This window comes from Pinus tabuliformis, chromosome 7, assembly GCF_031772625.1.
Source record: "Pinus tabuliformis cultivar Carrire ecotype Pingquan chromosome 7, CPIR1, whole genome shotgun sequence".
NCBI classification, from domain to species: Eukaryota; Viridiplantae; Streptophyta; class Pinopsida; order Pinales; family Pinaceae; genus Pinus; species Pinus tabuliformis.
In genome coordinates this window covers 306602264-306619595 of record NC_142293.1, presented here as the reverse complement: position 1 = coordinate 306619595, position 17332 = coordinate 306602264, and the positions used below count along the sequence as shown (strand labels likewise).

At 38.0% G+C, this 17332-nt stretch overlaps 1 pseudogene across 10 annotated transcripts in view; it reads left to right on the top strand.

The window, feature by feature from the left end:
• Positions 1–325: 325 nt before the first annotated feature.
• The window catches only part of LOC149247090 (putative apyrase 7 pseudogene), a 55975-nt pseudogene continuing 38968 nt past the window's right edge, over positions 326–17332 (top strand). For 4 of the 10 annotated variants that reach the window (XR_016266589.1, XR_016266590.1, XR_016266587.1 and 1 more), the window contains exon 1: positions 339–550. The product of XR_016266589.1 is annotated as a putative apyrase 7 pseudogene, transcript variant X3 (transcript). Of the gene's footprint in view, positions 551–17332 lie in introns of all 10 variants that reach the window. The other 6 variants (XR_016266594.1, XR_016266591.1, XR_016266592.1 and 3 more) reach the window with 3 other exon arrangements.

Below are 17332 nucleotides of genomic sequence, written 5' to 3'. Positions count from 1 at the left end.
TTGTCAAACCAACAGTGAGGACAAGTGTCTCTATTTGCTAAAGGTGAATGCTAGTTGACTCATCACCTTTAATCAAGGAAAACCACACCACCTGGAATAACCAGTTGGACAGGCTTTCATTTCACTCCGACAATATGCCTTTGGGTCTTGGGCCTTTACCCTGTTTCCTAATGTTCGATAAAGACGAACTCTTAACCAAACAGAAATACTAATTGAAAAATTACATTCAAATAAAGTATAATTTATTATTTTATTTTTATTTATTTAAATAATTTATTTGACATTACTCATATATATGCCTGAGCGTTTACATAAACATTGACGTGTTTTCCACCGACCAATATTGCGATAGTTTGAGGCATTATACAAATACCTTTGCTCTAAATCACATTTTGCCAAGAAACGGAGACGAGGTGGGGTGTTCGGCTGTTTTGAGTGGAAAGCCGAATCCCCATCTATCCCAAAATTGGAGAAATTCTTCCAACCTGGAGAGGCCAATTTGTAAATCGACTGTTCATCCCACGGCCTCTATAGCTTACTTGCAGCTCAGGTATAGTTCAGAAATATATATTCCCACGCAAAAAGCTAATTTTAGTTTAAGTCGGGCGAATTTTTAATGGCCATATTTACAATTGCAATGAAATAGAGTGCTGTGTAAACAGGATTTCATGATCTGTTACTGCTAGAAGAGAATTTTACAATTAGGTATTGAAAGCAATTCCTCTGACACAAATAGATATTAACAGTAGCTTGAAAACCATCAAAGAACAATCCTGTCTAATTTGATGTCAAGAGAATTGTAGTACCCAATTAAACAATTTTTTATGTTAGAATAAACAAAGCTTTAATGTTGGCAATTGGGTTCTTCTAGTCTCGTGGGACGTACACTTCAGGTCCTCGGACCTCTAACAATGCTTACTTTTGCAGATTCATAAGATTTCCAAAATGATTAGGCATCCATGTTGGATTCTCGCTGTTATTATTGCACGGGTAGAAGCCAGGTGTATTCTACAGCTAGAGAGGAGCTGAAGGTGGCGTGATCCATTCTCTTGGTGTGTATGCGCCTCTGTAACGGGACATTGGATCTAGATGGTAGATTGGGTGCACTAAATATGGGCATTAGCGGAAATCCTTGTAAACTCAGATCCCATATAATATCCCCATGGAGGTTGCAAAGATATGCAAGCTCGAGGGCATATCATACCGGGGTTTAGATGGATCTGTGCTACTTTTTGTCCTGGTCCTGCTTCCATTTGTCCCAATTCTACTTAATGCTGCCTTAGCAAGGTTGGCTAATTTTGTAACATTTGACCCACAAGTTACCGGGATTGTGATGGCATTAGAATAGTTACAGAGAATTTGTAAGACTCTTTTGTGTCTTGTCCGACTGCAATAGCCAAATGGTCATCATAACATTTAGCATTTTTAGAAGGCCTCGTAATGTAATATTAATAACAATTGCACACCTTTACCGAGTGCTCATAATTTGAATTCAGAGCCGAATCTGACATGCGAGTTCTCCTTGTCTATGTTGGGAGAGATCTCTATGATGTAAATTTTTTGATTTATTGTTTGCTAGTGAAATGTAAGATTCATAGTCCGGTCAGGGCAGCCTTGTATCCACACCCGTACGAAAATGTTGGGTCCACACAGAATCTACAGAGGCTAATGTTGGGTCCACATAGAATCCATAGGCAAATGCTTTCCCAGAAATATCAGGGGATACATAGATTATGCCAACAGGCATCAGCAAGAGATTTCTGCTATGCATGACAACGGAAAACGTAGTGAGAATCAAATACTTGTGTTTGGACCGTGTTTTTCCTTTTTGCACAAATTTGTGAAATCCCAGTGTCTCAAGGAGAGCCCACAAGCCTGCTGTTTTGCAGAGTCTGACAAATTTGTAAGAGGAAGCAACAAGGAGCAAGATGGCCAGTGTTGGAGCTGAGGTGGGGCTTCTGAATTTTTTCTCTCAACTTTAATATTTCCAGCATAATGGCACTATGAAACCTTTACTACAGGGAGGAGCACTAGCGAAATCAGATAGTGAGATTTAGTGGAACAAAGAAAACCGCAAAAGATGAGGAAGAAAGCCATAGTCTAGAGGTTGCAAGTTTTTTGACAAAAATCCTAAAACAAGTAGGCTGGTAAAGCTGGAAAAAAGCCCGAGCAAAATATCTTTTTATTTTTTAAAACCAAAACAGTAAAATATTTATTATATTAAAAGGGTGTCGCTAATTCTAACAGCGATATACAAAAAGACAGTTTCAGGAGTTTCAGAGCTCAGATTTAAACAGCTCTCTGATACTACATAGCAACGTGTACAACAGACTGAAATAAGTGTTCCAGCCTTTCCTGCATGTAGTCTGTGTAACAAAAACCCCTGGTATCCGGATGACTTCACAAAACATGACAGTTAGTGTAAAACATGGAGTCTATTTGCCTCATTCTGACCGATATCTGAATGGGGGGGGGGTGTTGCTGCTCAATATTCATCGGTTCCTTGAGCTGGTGAACTGTCTATTCTTCCTTGAAGTCAGCTTGGGTACAGTTGACTGAAACATTGATGTTTGAGGCGGAGGAGAGGGTATCCTTCAAAAGATTAAGTGCCAGATTTCTCAGCATAATGCATTGGCTTCCAGAATATCAATCCTCTGTTTTTGTTGAACCAGCAAATTCATTATGGATATATGTTGAGGAACACAGAGATGTTTGTTCTCATACACTTTGGTTGTGACTGAGAGCAAGGAGGTTCTGTTGGACTTAATGTACCCTTCATGCCTTCTCAATGCCCTCTTGAATTCCAACACTTCCCTGTGATCCATGGCTGTCCTCAAAAGGCCAAGCCAAACTTCAAATAAAACCAGATTGTGTAGGATAAGACCAAAAAAAGGCCTCAATTCCAGAGAGATAATGAGGATTCCCCTCCACTCAGATTTAAAAAACATGCTACCAGAACAGAGTCCCTGCAAGAGAAGATCCTTCACAAAATTGCAGAATCCCCTTCACAAAATACGCAGCAACAGACATACCTCAGGAAAGACAGACTTGGATATAAAATCTACTTGAAGCAGAGATGTGAGAACAATTTCCTGGAAAACCTTTTTAAATTGCCACAAGGACTAGAAAAGCGGAAGCAAAAGGCAATGGCGAAACCACTTCTCAGAATTGAAATCAAACAGCCTGGATTCTAAACAAGCCGCCCTATTCCTGGGGAATTGCTTACATGAGAGCCAAATCCCTGAGGATCCCTAATGCTCTTTTCCTCAAATCCTTGCCTTCCTTGATCCATTATCCGACAGAGCTGATGGATTTTCATATTGGAACATTCATTAGTCAAGGCTGGCATTAATTCTTGAATGCAACAGAGGTTGGGTGCCTGCCTTGATGCTCTAGTCTTGAAGTAATGGAGGTGATATGTTGGATATGTTTGATTTGAAGCCATCTGGATAATTAATGCAATGGATGTGCCAAAGGAATTTGAAACCTTAGGGGATGTTGCAAGATAGATGCACCCTATTTTTTTCAAGCTTACCTTTGGGGATTTTGGTGGCCTTCTTGGCCATTAGGTCTGCCTCTGCATTATGTTCTCATTTCAAATGATTTTGTCTATTGAATTTGCCTCCTTAGTTGCACGAGCTATAGCTGTAACGAACTTGTTAGGTGATGATCTCCCAAGCATCACCTTGATGATTAGTATGGAATCTCCTAAGATAATTAATGATTCAACCTTGCATTCTTTTGCTCTGAGGAGTCCTCTTAGGAGGGCATATGCTTTTGCTATATTATTTGGACCCGTTCCAAGTTCCCATGCATAGGATGCTATTTTTAATCCTTTGGGATAAATTAGGATCTCCCTTGCACATGCCACCACATTCATTAACCATCACATTATACATTTACGTTGAAGTATCTTATAGAAAAGTTAAAACACACAAAAAGAAAAAGAAAATATTAGGTGAGATTAGATAATTTTATTAATGTCCACAAATGACCAAAAAGTAAGTCAATGGGACTCAAAAGTACAATCTAGTAGAGACATATACAATGAGTGCCATCTCCCATAAGCTGAAGGTAAAACATAAAGATAAAGAAGCTAAACTATTGCATGAGAACAGTAACCAAAAATCAAAATCAGAACCCCAATGAAATAAAGGGGCTACACAACATCGGAAGTAGGTGCAAAATAGGAGGGGAAGGAGGAACTCAATACACCAACATCAAAAAGGGAGGAAGACGAAGAAGAAGGCATCTTTGTTGGACTGTCAATCAAAGAGAAGGGTCCAAAATATTGATCACTGATGTCCTTAAGGTGAGACCAATTTTAAGAGGGTTGGGCTATGAAACCCTAGGGGGTAGGCAAGATCAGTCTGTTGAGACTCTCCTTACACTTGAGATCGTGGGAAAAACTTGGTAGCTTGGGTCATGAAGTGGGCTGTTGAACATTGGCCATGCCAACAGCTAAGATGATATCTGTTGAGGTCAGGAACTAAAGTTTCTCAAAAGCCTTGTGGAGGTGGGTGGTACAACTTTGTAGCATTTGACATGTTTGAAAGGAACAAATAATTAGTCTTAGTAGATTTATCATTGACATCTTTGAGTCTTTCACAACTGTTATCATGAGACTATGAGATAGTTAAAGGTTGGCTTATCACATCTCACAAGCTCTTGGACTTCATTAGGAGCAAGGTCGCACTCCTATGACACTCTGCTCCTGAGGAGTTTTGGAAAATGACACTCCTGCTCTCAAAAATGCTCCCTTATATATATATATATATATATATATATATATAAGGGAGCATTTTTGAGAATTGCGTTTATATTCAGAAAAGCATCTAAAATGCCAAATTAGTTGCAAAATATATGAAAACATACACAGCAATGAAGATAGAAATGACATTCATAGTATATTAATGGTTAATCATTCAAGCATCAACCATCTAGAATCTAGATTCCATCAATTACAAACAAACATACAAATTTTTAAGCCATATAATAGAAAGTAGGCCATTATCTTATGGAATGAAATAGGCTATCTAGTAACTGTCAACAATAACGTGACCAAATAGTTATGTTTATAGAATAGGCCATCTACACACTGAAGAAGTGTTCAATTCTGAGAGCACTCATGTTGTCAAATGTTGTAGCTATTGGGGTAGCACTGCCATGCCTCCACTGTTGGAGAATGTAGCTATGGTTGGTCTTTATAATGCCATTGTTATCTTTGTATTTGGAAAAACAATTTATTATATTTGTCACCAGCATGTTCTTCATGCTTAATTTTGATTAAATTATATTCTTGTAAGTCATGTTCTTCATGACAAGAAAAGAAGAACAAATTTTTTATTTGTTACAGTGTCTCAAGATCCTCCAAAAGTGCCAAGTTGGCCAGCATCAAAGACGAGTCGGCCAGCATCAAAATCAAGTCGGACTGCTTTCTCATTCGCACCCATTCAAGCTAGTTGATGAATATATATATACACAATTTGGTTCAGACATCAAGCTGCAAGCATCAATTCAATTCAGTCATCTATCTAATGCGAAGGTCTGCTATTGGAGCTACAAATACTAGTCTTTCTCAAATTCATTTCTGAATGCCATCCGAAGTCATCTGAAGATAGAAAAGTCTGTTCTACTATCCACGAGAATCACAGAAGGAGTATATCAAAGTAAAGGGAGATTGTTTGTACTAATCTGAGTTCATCTGAAGCCTGAAACGAAATCCAAGTTCGTCCGAAGTTTGAAAGGAGATCCAAGTTTACCCGAAGTCTGGAAGAAGTTTGTTGAAGCATCCAAAGTTACAGGAAGCACGAAATTACAGTGAGAGCCGAGGTCTGTAATAGTTGGTGTGCACAGAAGGAATAGAGATCCTAAAAGTCTATTACAGAAATCCGAAAAGATATACCACAGGGGTTTGGTTATAATACAAAGATCAGAAGTCTTGCTGGAAGAAGTTTGAAGTCTTGCAGAATTGTGATCCGGAGTATTTTGAAATCAAGAAGTGAGAACACTCCAACATTGTCTTAAAAGAATTGCTAGAGGACTATCCTCTTGATGATCTCGGTGGAGCAGGTATTGAAGAATTGAAGAAACTGGCTTTAGCACTTGTGGAGGGCTACATTGACTTTGATTTCTCTTGTTGATTTGAAGATTTCTCTGAGAAGAAAGTTGCTGGGTTTTTTCCCCACAGGGGTTTTCCTAGGATAAATTGTTGTCTCTTTTCATGCGTATTGTGAAATTACTCTTATGGTAATTGCTTGATGAAGAAAGATTAAAATAAGAACATAATATTCACAAGTAATTATCAAGTGAAGGAATTTCATCATCTTCCTTGAAATTCCAACATGGTATCAAAGCTTATGGTTGAAAAGCTGTGAAGGAAGGGACAGTGAGATCAAGATCTTTCTTGGAGACTAAATCTTTATAGAAGAGACACTAATATTCTAATCTTATTTATACTAATGGCATCCTCAATGAAGTCAGAAAACAAATTACAAGGAGCTTCAAATTTTAGAGCCTAGAAGACAAAGATGGATCTTATCCTTGCAAGAAATAAAGTTTTGGACATTGTGAAAGGCAAAATCACAGAACCATCAGATGATGCAGGGAAAGAAAAATTCAAGGAAAATGACATAATTTCCATGAGCCTCATTGTGGATTCAGTCAAAGACAATCTAATTCCCTATATCTCCAACTTAGATACTTCAAAGAGGATGTATGATGCTCTCTCTAAACTGTTTACAATAAAAAATATTGGTCAAGTAGCAAGCTTAAAGAATGAGCTCCGAACTATCAAGGTGACAAAAGATGACACCGTGTCTTCATATTTTGTAAGGATCTCTCGTCTAAGAGATGAACTTCAAGCAATTGATGAGATCATCCCTGATAAAGAACTTGTAATTTCAACACTTTTAGGATTACCTAGATCTTGGAATGCTTTTGTAGTTGGTATAAATAGCTGGAAATAAGCTCCATCTTTTGAAGAATTGTGGACAGATTGCTCTCAAGAAGAAGCTAGACTTACACTAATGGAAGGAAAACTAGAAGAAGAAGAAAATTCTATCTCTAATGCTTATACAACTCGCTTTAAGAAGAAAGGAGATAGTAAGAAATCTGGTTCTCAAAAATGCTCAAATAAAAATCAACAAAGGAGGACAGATTTATCAAAGATTCAATGTTTCCTGTTGTCACTCACTGCTTTATCAGAGATCAGTTGCTTCAAATGCCCAATAGCAGTGAAGTTTGATGCTAATTTTGAGCCATAGGAGCTATCAGAGTTTAATCAGACCCTCTCTATTGCCTAGTGATCGGAAAGAGCTTTCCAACGGTATATGGAAGTCCAAAAATGGACTCCTAGAGCAGAAGGTAAAGCATTTTGAAGATTACCCTTGGAAAGCACAACAAGCAAAGGAAAAAATGCCAAAAGATAAAGGCAAATTGCAATAGGGGGGGCCCTGGGCACAGAACATCCTGCAATATTGGCATATCGATGGAGCAAAGGGCTGCCACTCTAAAACCTTGCGGGGGTCATATTGCGATGCGGTGTTGTATCACTGGGGAACGTTGAAAGGAATTAACAAAGGAAATTCCATGAAAAACCAAGGCCGGGCAGCCCCTTTCTCTCTCCTCCACATGGCGGTACGAAAATCGACCATCCTGCAATCCCGCACATCGCAGTGTCGCAATCCCGCACATCGCAGTGTCGCAATCCCGCGATCTCACAATGTTGCGACCCCACAATTCCACAGCGCCATGACCACGCAGTCCCGCAGCGCTGCAACCCCATAGTCCCGCATGGCCCCCACAATGCCTGATGGGCCATCCTTAAGGAATTGCGGGGGAAAACACACTGATAGTGTTAAAACGCCGGGGAGGGCAGAGGCTGATTTACACTGAAAATCACTGAAAAAACCAAGGATAGGCGGACCCCCTTTCTCTCTCCTTCGGGGGGCCACGTGGTAGACTACCGGCAGTCCCGCGATCCCGCAGTCCCGCAACATCACGCGATATCGCCGATTTGCAATCCAATGTAAAAGCACCGGGGGAGGCTAGAAAATATTAACAAAGTAAATGCATGGGAAAACCAAGGCTAGGCGAACCCTTTCTCTCTCCTCCACATGGCAGTATGGCATATCGACGATAGAAAATCCTGCATTATCGGCGATTGCAGGAACAGAAGGGCTACCTCACCAAAAACCTTGTGGGGTTGCTGGGGAAGGTCGAAATTATTTAACAAAGGAAACCCATGCAAAAACAAGGCCGGGCAGGCCATTTTCTCTCTCTTCCTAGGGGCCACGTGGCGCAATATGATTTGTCTTGATGGCTGACATGGCAGCTAACGTCATCAATGACGTGGTTGTACGGGGGACACGTGTCTCTTAGTTTCGGCGTTTTCAGGGGTCCTATGGGACCATTTCTGGGTGACACGTGTCACCACTCACAAGGTGACACGTGGCAGTGATGACATCACCCCACAGATCCACAATTGACGATCGCGTGAAGTAAAGTTCATTCCCCCGCCGATATCCCTCCCGGCCTGCGATTGCGATTGCGATAAGGAAAAAGGCCCCCGAATGCGATAAGTTATTACAGCATGGTCTATAAACATTTCGCGTCTGGGATATCAGCTGATGCGGTATAAAGAGTTATCAAAGGCGTTTCTGGTATAACAAAGGAAAAGGCCCCCCGAACATCAGTTGAGAGCCTTAGCCCCTGAGGGCTAAGCGCTCGGTCACAGCCCGCAGTCAGGTGATATGAATAAGCAGAAAGGGGCTGAAGCAAAAGGGGGCCCAAGGGGAAATCAGAGCTCGCCTGTTTCATCTTATTTTTGTGTTAAAGGCCCACACCCGACAGACTTCTTGTTACATCATAAAACGCATCCCCAGGTGTATCAAAGCGCTGAAAAGGATTGCGCAGAGCTTTAAAGAACGTATGGGTCGGTCGCTGGGGTGTTGAATTGAAGTATGGAGCATTCAAGTCATGTATGGGTGCATTCAAGATAAGGCCCTCTCGTAGCACGCATCTAGAGTCGGCGCCGAAGGCATTTAAGGGAGAATGGACAGTGGACTGCCTCAGTAGCAGAAAAGAGCATGATGACGGGACGTGGCTTGATCAGGGGCCTCCACTGGAACAGCAAGGGGACACCTCCTCCTCCATCTTTCCTTTTTCCTCCTTCCATTAGTTCTGCAGTTAGCATTCATTTCCAAGAAAAGGAGTAGATCCCTATTGTAATCTTTTTAGGCAGCAGGAGCTATCACAGGCCAGGGCAGCTAATACATCAAACAGTTGGCCTTTGGCTAAGATATTTTGTAACAGCTATTCCAGCGCCCTCTCTTCTTATAAATATGGGGAAGCAATATTATATAGAGGTTCCAAAATTTCTCACCCACAGGGTTTGAGTTCTGTGATGCCATTTGGTTCTAATATGTCTATTCATGGGGGGCTTCATTGATATCGTGCTGAATGTATGGACTGGTTATTTGGACCCTTTGAGATAAATGGTGTTTCCCTATTGATTCTAAGGATGATTAATGTGCAGCATGTTCCTCTCGGTAATTTCATTTCATCTGTCTTTTTCTTCCTTTGAAATAGTATAATGAATGCAGTTGGTTCCTCTTCAATCTATGGATTTATCTTAGCTTCTCATAGAAGACAGTACTGTGCTTATCATAGACTTATATGTGTTATTCACTAGCATTGCAGTACCTATAAAATTACAGATTTACTTGTGCATTTGATTAACCTGTAGGACCTGTATTAGTCCAGATCTACGTTAGCTTTTGGCAGAAAATGATACCCATGTCATGTTTGATCTGAAACCTTCTTTTGCACTCCTCTACTTCTATCATTTCACCGGAAAACCATGGTTTAGGATTCTATGTTGTTTACAACCCTATCCATCGAATTCCACTTTCTGTTGGAACATTGTTGCCTAGGATTCTGTTTGTTACAACCCTATGCATCTATTTCCCTCCTTCCTCTCCTTCTCTCCACCATTACTACAACTTCAGTTTTAAGCTGTCTCATTTTCATGTGTCGACCACTAGAAGAAGAAGTCATTTCTCTTTGAGATTGCCCCAATATACCCCCAACATTTGGATCCATGAGTTGACCTGAATCTACCTCATTGAAGGCTTATTGAACCAAGCCCCTCCTATTACCTTTTTTACGTGACAATTGGAGTGCTGAAAACCCCTCATAGATAATCTCTTAAGCACTCCTCTATTTAAGATGTCCTAGGCACTGGTCTACAATCAACCTAGAGGTTGTCTCTAGGAGGCTTTCTATCTCCCCTACAACACTTGTGCCACAGGGTGCTAGATTTAGCTACAACATTTCCATTGTCACAAATTTGGTAATTATAGAAACCAATGTCTTGAAAGAAAGAATGACAATAAGAAAAGAGAAAGAGATCAGGTCGCTGTTGCTGACACTAGCGAACCAACAAAGAAGACCAAAACAAAAGATTCTGATGTCAAAGATTTGTACTATTAAACAACAAAAGGTTTAGGGTTTTTGACAAAACCTTAGTGTAATATATATCCTTTGTGTAAATATATATTTAGGATTTTGAATCATATGCATAATTGACTTTAGGATTTGTTATTTGCAAAAAGAACAATTAGGGTTTTACAACTTTTTGATTTCTAGGGTTTGCGAGTCTAGAAAAGCTTGATAAGAGAATTCCTATGGTTTGGACAAAACCCTAGGATGAGTTTTTGATATGAAGAAAAACCCTTATGATATCTAGATCAATGATGACAAGAAATACATGATCAAGAGGGAGCTGTTGTTGTTCATAAAAGTTAAGTACTCTATCTCTCCTCTTTTACTATTATTGATTTTTCTTTAGTAAATAAAGTCTCTTGTTTTATTTCCTTTACTTGATTGTAGCTATTCTTTTGTGATCTCTTTGAAGATAATTGTAGGTACATGATTGAGCTAGAAGAAGTTATAATATCAAAACAAAGTTTGTGACAAGTCTTGGATTCAGAGGGAGCTTTGAATCTTGAAAGGACTATAGATTCAGAAAGAGCTTTGAAGAACCTTGAATTTAAGCTTTGGACTCAGAGGGAGCAATCCAATTCTCAAATTTTGAGGTATATGCCCTTCAATATTATCTTTATATTATCCCTTCAATATTATCTTTATATTATATTATATTTTATAAAGCTGTGATAGGTCTAGGGTTTGACCAAGATAATGGCAACCCTGTAATATAAGAACCCTTTAGGGTTTTGACCCTATGGTATGAGGAGTTGAATGTCAGATGTTCTTGAAGGTTTGACCTTGATGATGAAAAACCTGTACTAGTCTATATACCATGAGGTTAAGGTGCCTACTAAATCATGGTGACTAGTTATTGTACCTTAGGCTGAATAACTTGTATGATGGTACGTAGGGTTGGTACCTTGGCAAGAAGCGTAGATGGTACTTGGATCCCTATGAGACGTAGGGATGGTACCATGGCAGAACACTAGATGGTACCTAGATCCCTATGAGATGTAGGGTTGATACCTTGGTAGTAGCCTAGATGGTATCTAGATCCCGGAAACAATATTTGTTGGGTTGATACTGTTAAATTTTCGAGTTAACATGTTCTTTTCTTAGGTCAGTTACTTCATTAGATTATAAGACCATTAGCAATTCCATTATTGCATTAGCTATCACATTAACCATAGGATAGTAATTGAAGAAAGAACATTGAACATAAGTGCAAAAGGCAAGCCAAGACAAGAGAACGCAGGAATTGGCTCAAGCCAAGGAAAAACCCCACGATGGGGAAAACCCTGTATTAGTTCTTCTTATTATTAATATCAAATATTCAGCAAAGAGAAAGAGAGTACAATAACATTGACTTGCCATTTGACGATCTAATAACAATGTCCTTAGACAGGGAGATGGCCTAATCAATCCTCAATTATGGCAAAACATGCTTCAAGAGCTGGTGCCTTCATTTTTGCAATAATGATCATTGGTTAGGGTTTACTGTTAACCTGCTATACCGTATTTTCTCCTCTTTCAGACCTCCTCAATCACTGCGGTTATGCCTTGTTGTCGCGCGGATTGACACGACAACCCTCAGACCGGGGGCTGTCACTCTGATCCCCGATCCCTCCGTTTAAGCCTGTCTCCCGCGGCTAAGGGGGGTAGTCCCTGTGAGATGATGAGACCAACTGTCGACCAGTTGGTTGGGAGACACGAGATACGATATAAAAAACACTCGATGGATTTGATTAATTTAGCAGACCAGTGCCTTAAGAGATTGTGGTTAAAACGATTACTTGTTAAATGATATATAAAAAATATGGACCATGAACATTAATCCTCTATCATCAGCTAAAACACAATGCTCTTAGAATGACCAAAACGATATCCAACAATTGAGAATTTTAAAAAAATGAATGCTTTAAACCACCACGAATCATAAACCATTAACCAGATATCAATTTCGCATCTCGACTTGAAAATTTAGATCTCAGCATGAAAGATATGACAATTCCCGAAAATAACTGGATCTAAAAATTTCCACAATATTTTTATATTTTTTCAAAAGAATTTTAAATCTTTTTTTTTTTATTTTTTTATTTTTTTTTTTTAATTTTTTAATTTTTCAATATTATAAAAATGAAAATTAAAAATCTAAAAATTCAAAATTTAAAATTTATTCTAAAACTAAACTATAAATAAAAAAATTAAACTAAACCAAAAAATCTTTTTTTATTTTTATTTTTATTTTTTTATATTATAAAAATAATCTAAATCTAAAATTTATGAAAACTTTAAACATAAAATCTAATTAAAACAAAAACTAAATCAAAATCTAATTAAAACTAAGCTTAATCCTAAACTAAACTTAAAAATAAATTAAAATCTAACCTAAAGTTAAATCTAAAACATAAATAACTAAAAAATTAAATCCTAAAAAAGGGCATATACGACATTTCTTTTTTTTTTATGAGAATTAAAAAATAACCTACGTCTAAATGTAAATACGTGAAACGCATGAATGGAAATGAAAGACTGAACTGCATCAAAACAAAATCGCAAAATGGAATGGGGCACGAAAATTATATGGAAACCCTACGACGGAACCCAAATCCAAAGCCACGAACGCATCAAAAAACTTAAGGAAATCGAGTCAAAATGTTGACGGAAAACCTCAAAACGCATCCAAAACTGAGCACAGATATTGTATGGAAACCCTGGCCGTCATAAAAAATAACCACGCAAACCAGAGACGACGATATGACAGAATCTAAGACTTTCAAATGCTTTCACAATATACGCCTGCAACTCATGAATATACCCAAAAAAAATTTCGTTTTTTTTTTTTTTTTTTTTTTTTTATACTCCGTCTACGTGCGTTTGGATTGAAACCCACTTACAATTTACATCTTAAGGGGACAAACCCACTTAATACAGACCCTCATAAACCACCCAGTTCTGCGACACAACTATAATCTAGCAGATTAACACACTAGGATTCTCCTAAAGTTCTAATGACAAAATCCATCCCGGCTTTGGGGTCAGGTTTGAAGGAAAACTCTGCCGATCGTAGATCGGTGAGACGAAAAACCTTCCGGGACGTAGATTATCATTAGAAAGTTAGGTCCACCTAGGCAATTTTACATACATGACTCTGATCTGCTAAGATTATTTACAATTAATACATGCAGACTGGGTTTACAATAAAAAATGATCAAATTGCTGATGATGGCAGGATGGCACGGACACGCTGATCAGGTGCTGCCCCTTTCTGCCAAGAAAGGGGGTGTACTGCATGGGTAGTTGACCGACAGTGGTCAACATCTGGCTCTACTTGGGGACACGTTGCTGCTTGCAGGAATGTGAGAATCCAGAATCTGCATCCATACAACACAAAAATAAGTAGCGTCCATCCAAAAAATCATCATATACATTAAGCACATGAAAGATAAAAGCTCTTCATTTATTAACTATCTAAAGCAGAAATAAAAATGCGGAAAAAACAAGGAGTAGGGTTAGAAATACGATACAAAGGATGCCCTACGGCATCAGATGTGTTCAATATAGTGCATACTGAGCATTTGCCTGCTTTCAGGCAAATCTGTCGGCTGTTTGTCGGATGTACCATGTCCAATTTTGCATATGGTAGGACTCTTTCCTATCCGAAAATCAAGCTGCTCGCGGCCGTCTGATGCATCAAATCTTCTTCTTATTTTCTTTCTCTTGCGCTTTTTCTTTCTGGTAGGTCGAATCACTGATGACCGGGAACTTTCTGTTTCGAAACTATCAGATGAAGTGTGTAAGATATGCATGCTAAGTCTTTTTGTGTCTTGCATCTGATTTTTATCGTTTTTAAGCTTATCTGGATCATCTTCAATTAACCACCTAATGACCTCCTCATAATAAGATGGAACTTGTTGCGGCAAATGAGAAGGCTCCTGGTTTCTCTTATCATCTGACCATTGTTGAATCTTTTGAACTTGTATTCTAATGGCATCCATCTGACTAGAGCATTCATCCCTTATAGCACTGATTTGTATGGCATGGTTTTCTTGCATGTGTTTTATTACTTTATCATTCTTTTCATTTATGTCCATCAAGCAATGTTGCATGAAATTTATTTCTTCTTTATGATTCGCTTGCATGTCAGCCAACTGATTGTTATGATTGAACGTCATAGAGTCAATTTCCCTATCATGATCAGCTTTCATGGTCACCATATTTTCCTCTAAGACTGACATCTTGCTTTGCATGCTTCTAATTTCTGTTTCATATTTAATTTTCATGGCCTCAATTTCCTTAGCATGCTGATTTTGCATAATCTCTATCTCCCTATTACGTTTTTCAAGGTGGGTGCACAAAGTTCTCATGTCATTGACATAATTAGTTTGATTAGCCTCCATTAGATCTTGTATAATTTGCTTTTGCTCTTCCTTTTCATTGTCATTTGTCCCTGATTTTTCACTATCATGAACTTGGTCTGCGATATTTCCGGTGGATGACACATTCTGATCTTGAAAACTTTCTTCAACAGCTGGATTTTTTATAAGATTACTTTCTTTCGTTTGCACAATTTTAGAGGTAGAAGGCAAGCTGTTTGGACTATCATATCTATCTTTAAAAGCATTGAGAATGTCTTGTAAAGAAGTGAAAAAATCATTAGGAAAATTATTAAACCAATTCAAGGCATCACCCTCTAAAGAATGGACAAATAGACGCATCTTGAAATCTTCATGATTATATTGAGGAAGTCTACAATATATGATCATTACACAAGTAAACATGTTTAAATGATGTCTAACAACGACCGGATCATCACCCGAGAACTTAAATAATTTAGAAATGGCCTCTTTCGGAAGATCATGGAGATTATCAGTAAAATGACATGGTTTACATGAATAATCCATGATGAACAACAAGGGATCAAATGGATGATAAAAAGAGATTTTTGCTCAAGAAAATTAAGAGATGAGAGAAGTGGAGTCGCCACTTGAACAATGAATCTGATTCTAGGATCCAAAAAGTAACCACAAGCAGATATGAGGAAAGCTTCTTGTCTGGGAAAAATGAGAAAGTGGAGTCGCCACCCAAACAAGAAGCAAACCGAAGAGATGCTACTGATATGGCGAAAAATAAGGCAATAAAAGATCCAAATGATAACCCAAAAGGTTGAATTTGCCAGCTCAAAATGAGAGATGAGAAAGATGAGAAGGTGAATGTCGATGAAACCTCCAGGAACAAAAAAACTCTATTCCTCGGCAACGGCGCCAAAAAATGTTGGCGTTGCCGGGCCAGATGAAGAGATAAGAAATGAGAAAAATGATTTGTCGTTTGAAACACCGAGAAAAAGTATTCCCCGGCAACGGCGCCAAAAAATGTTGGTGTTGCCGGCTCAAACGAATGATAGAAAGATGAACGAAAAAGTCATTGAAATGCCGAGAAAACAAAGTCCCCGGCAACGGCGCCAAAAAATGTTGTCGCGCGGATTGACACGACAACCCTCAGACCGGGGGCTGTCACTCTGATCCCCGATCCCTCCGTTTAAGCCTGTCTCCCGCGGCTAAGGGGGGTAGTCCCTGTGAGATGATGAGACCAACTGTCGACCAGTTGGTTGGGAGACACGAGATACGATATAAAAAACACTCGATGGATTTGATTAATTTAGCAGACCAGTGCCTTAAGAGATTGTGGTTAAAACGATTACTTGTTAAATGATATATAAAAAATATGGACCATGAACAGTAATCATCTATCATTAGCTAAAACACAATGCTCTTAGAATGACCAAAACGATATCCAGCAATTGAGAATTTTAAAAAAATGAATGCTTTAAACCACCACGAATCATAAACCATTAACCAGATATCAATTTCGCATCTCGACTTGAAAATTTAGATCTCAGCATGAAAGATATGACAATTCCCGAAAATCACTGGATCTAAAAATTTCCACAATATTTTAATATTTTTTCAAAAGAATTTTAAATCTTTTTTTTTTTTTTTTTAATTTTTTTTTTTCAATATTATAAAAATGAAAATTAAAAATCTAAAAATTTAAAATTTAAAATCTATTCTAAAACTAAACTATAAATAAAAAATTAAACTAAACCAAAAAATCTTTTTTTATTTTTATTTTTATTTTTTTATATTATAAAAATAATCTAAATCTAAAATTTATGAAAACTTTAAACATAAAATCTAATTAAAACAAAAACTAAATCAAAATCTAATTAAAACTAAGCTTAATCCTAAACTAAACTTAAAAATAAATTAAAATCTAAACTAAAGTTAAATCTAAAACATAAATAATATAAAACTAAAAAATTAAATCCTAAAAAAGGGCATATACGACATTTTTTTTTATTTTTATGAGAATTAAAAAATAAAACTTCAAAAAAAAATAACCTACGTCTAAATGTAAATACGTGAAACGCATGAATGGAAATGAAAGACTGAACTGCGTCAAAACAAAATCGCAAAATGGAATGGGGCACAAAAATTATATGGAAACCCTACGACGGAACCCAAATCCAAAGGCACGAACGCATAAAAAAACTTAAGGAAATCGAGTCAAAATGTTGACGGAAAACCTCAAAACGCATCCAAAACTGAGCACAGATATTGTATGGAAACCCTGGCCGTCATAAAAATAACCACGCAAACCAGAGACGACGATATGATAGAATCTAAGACTTTCAAATGCTTTCACAATATACGCCTGCAACTCATGAATATACCCAAAAAAAATTTCGTTTTTTTTTTTTTTTATACTCCGTCTACGTGCGTTTGGATTGAAACTTACCTGCGGTTTTCAGTTCTGGACGGCGGATGAGCCAGCATTTAAT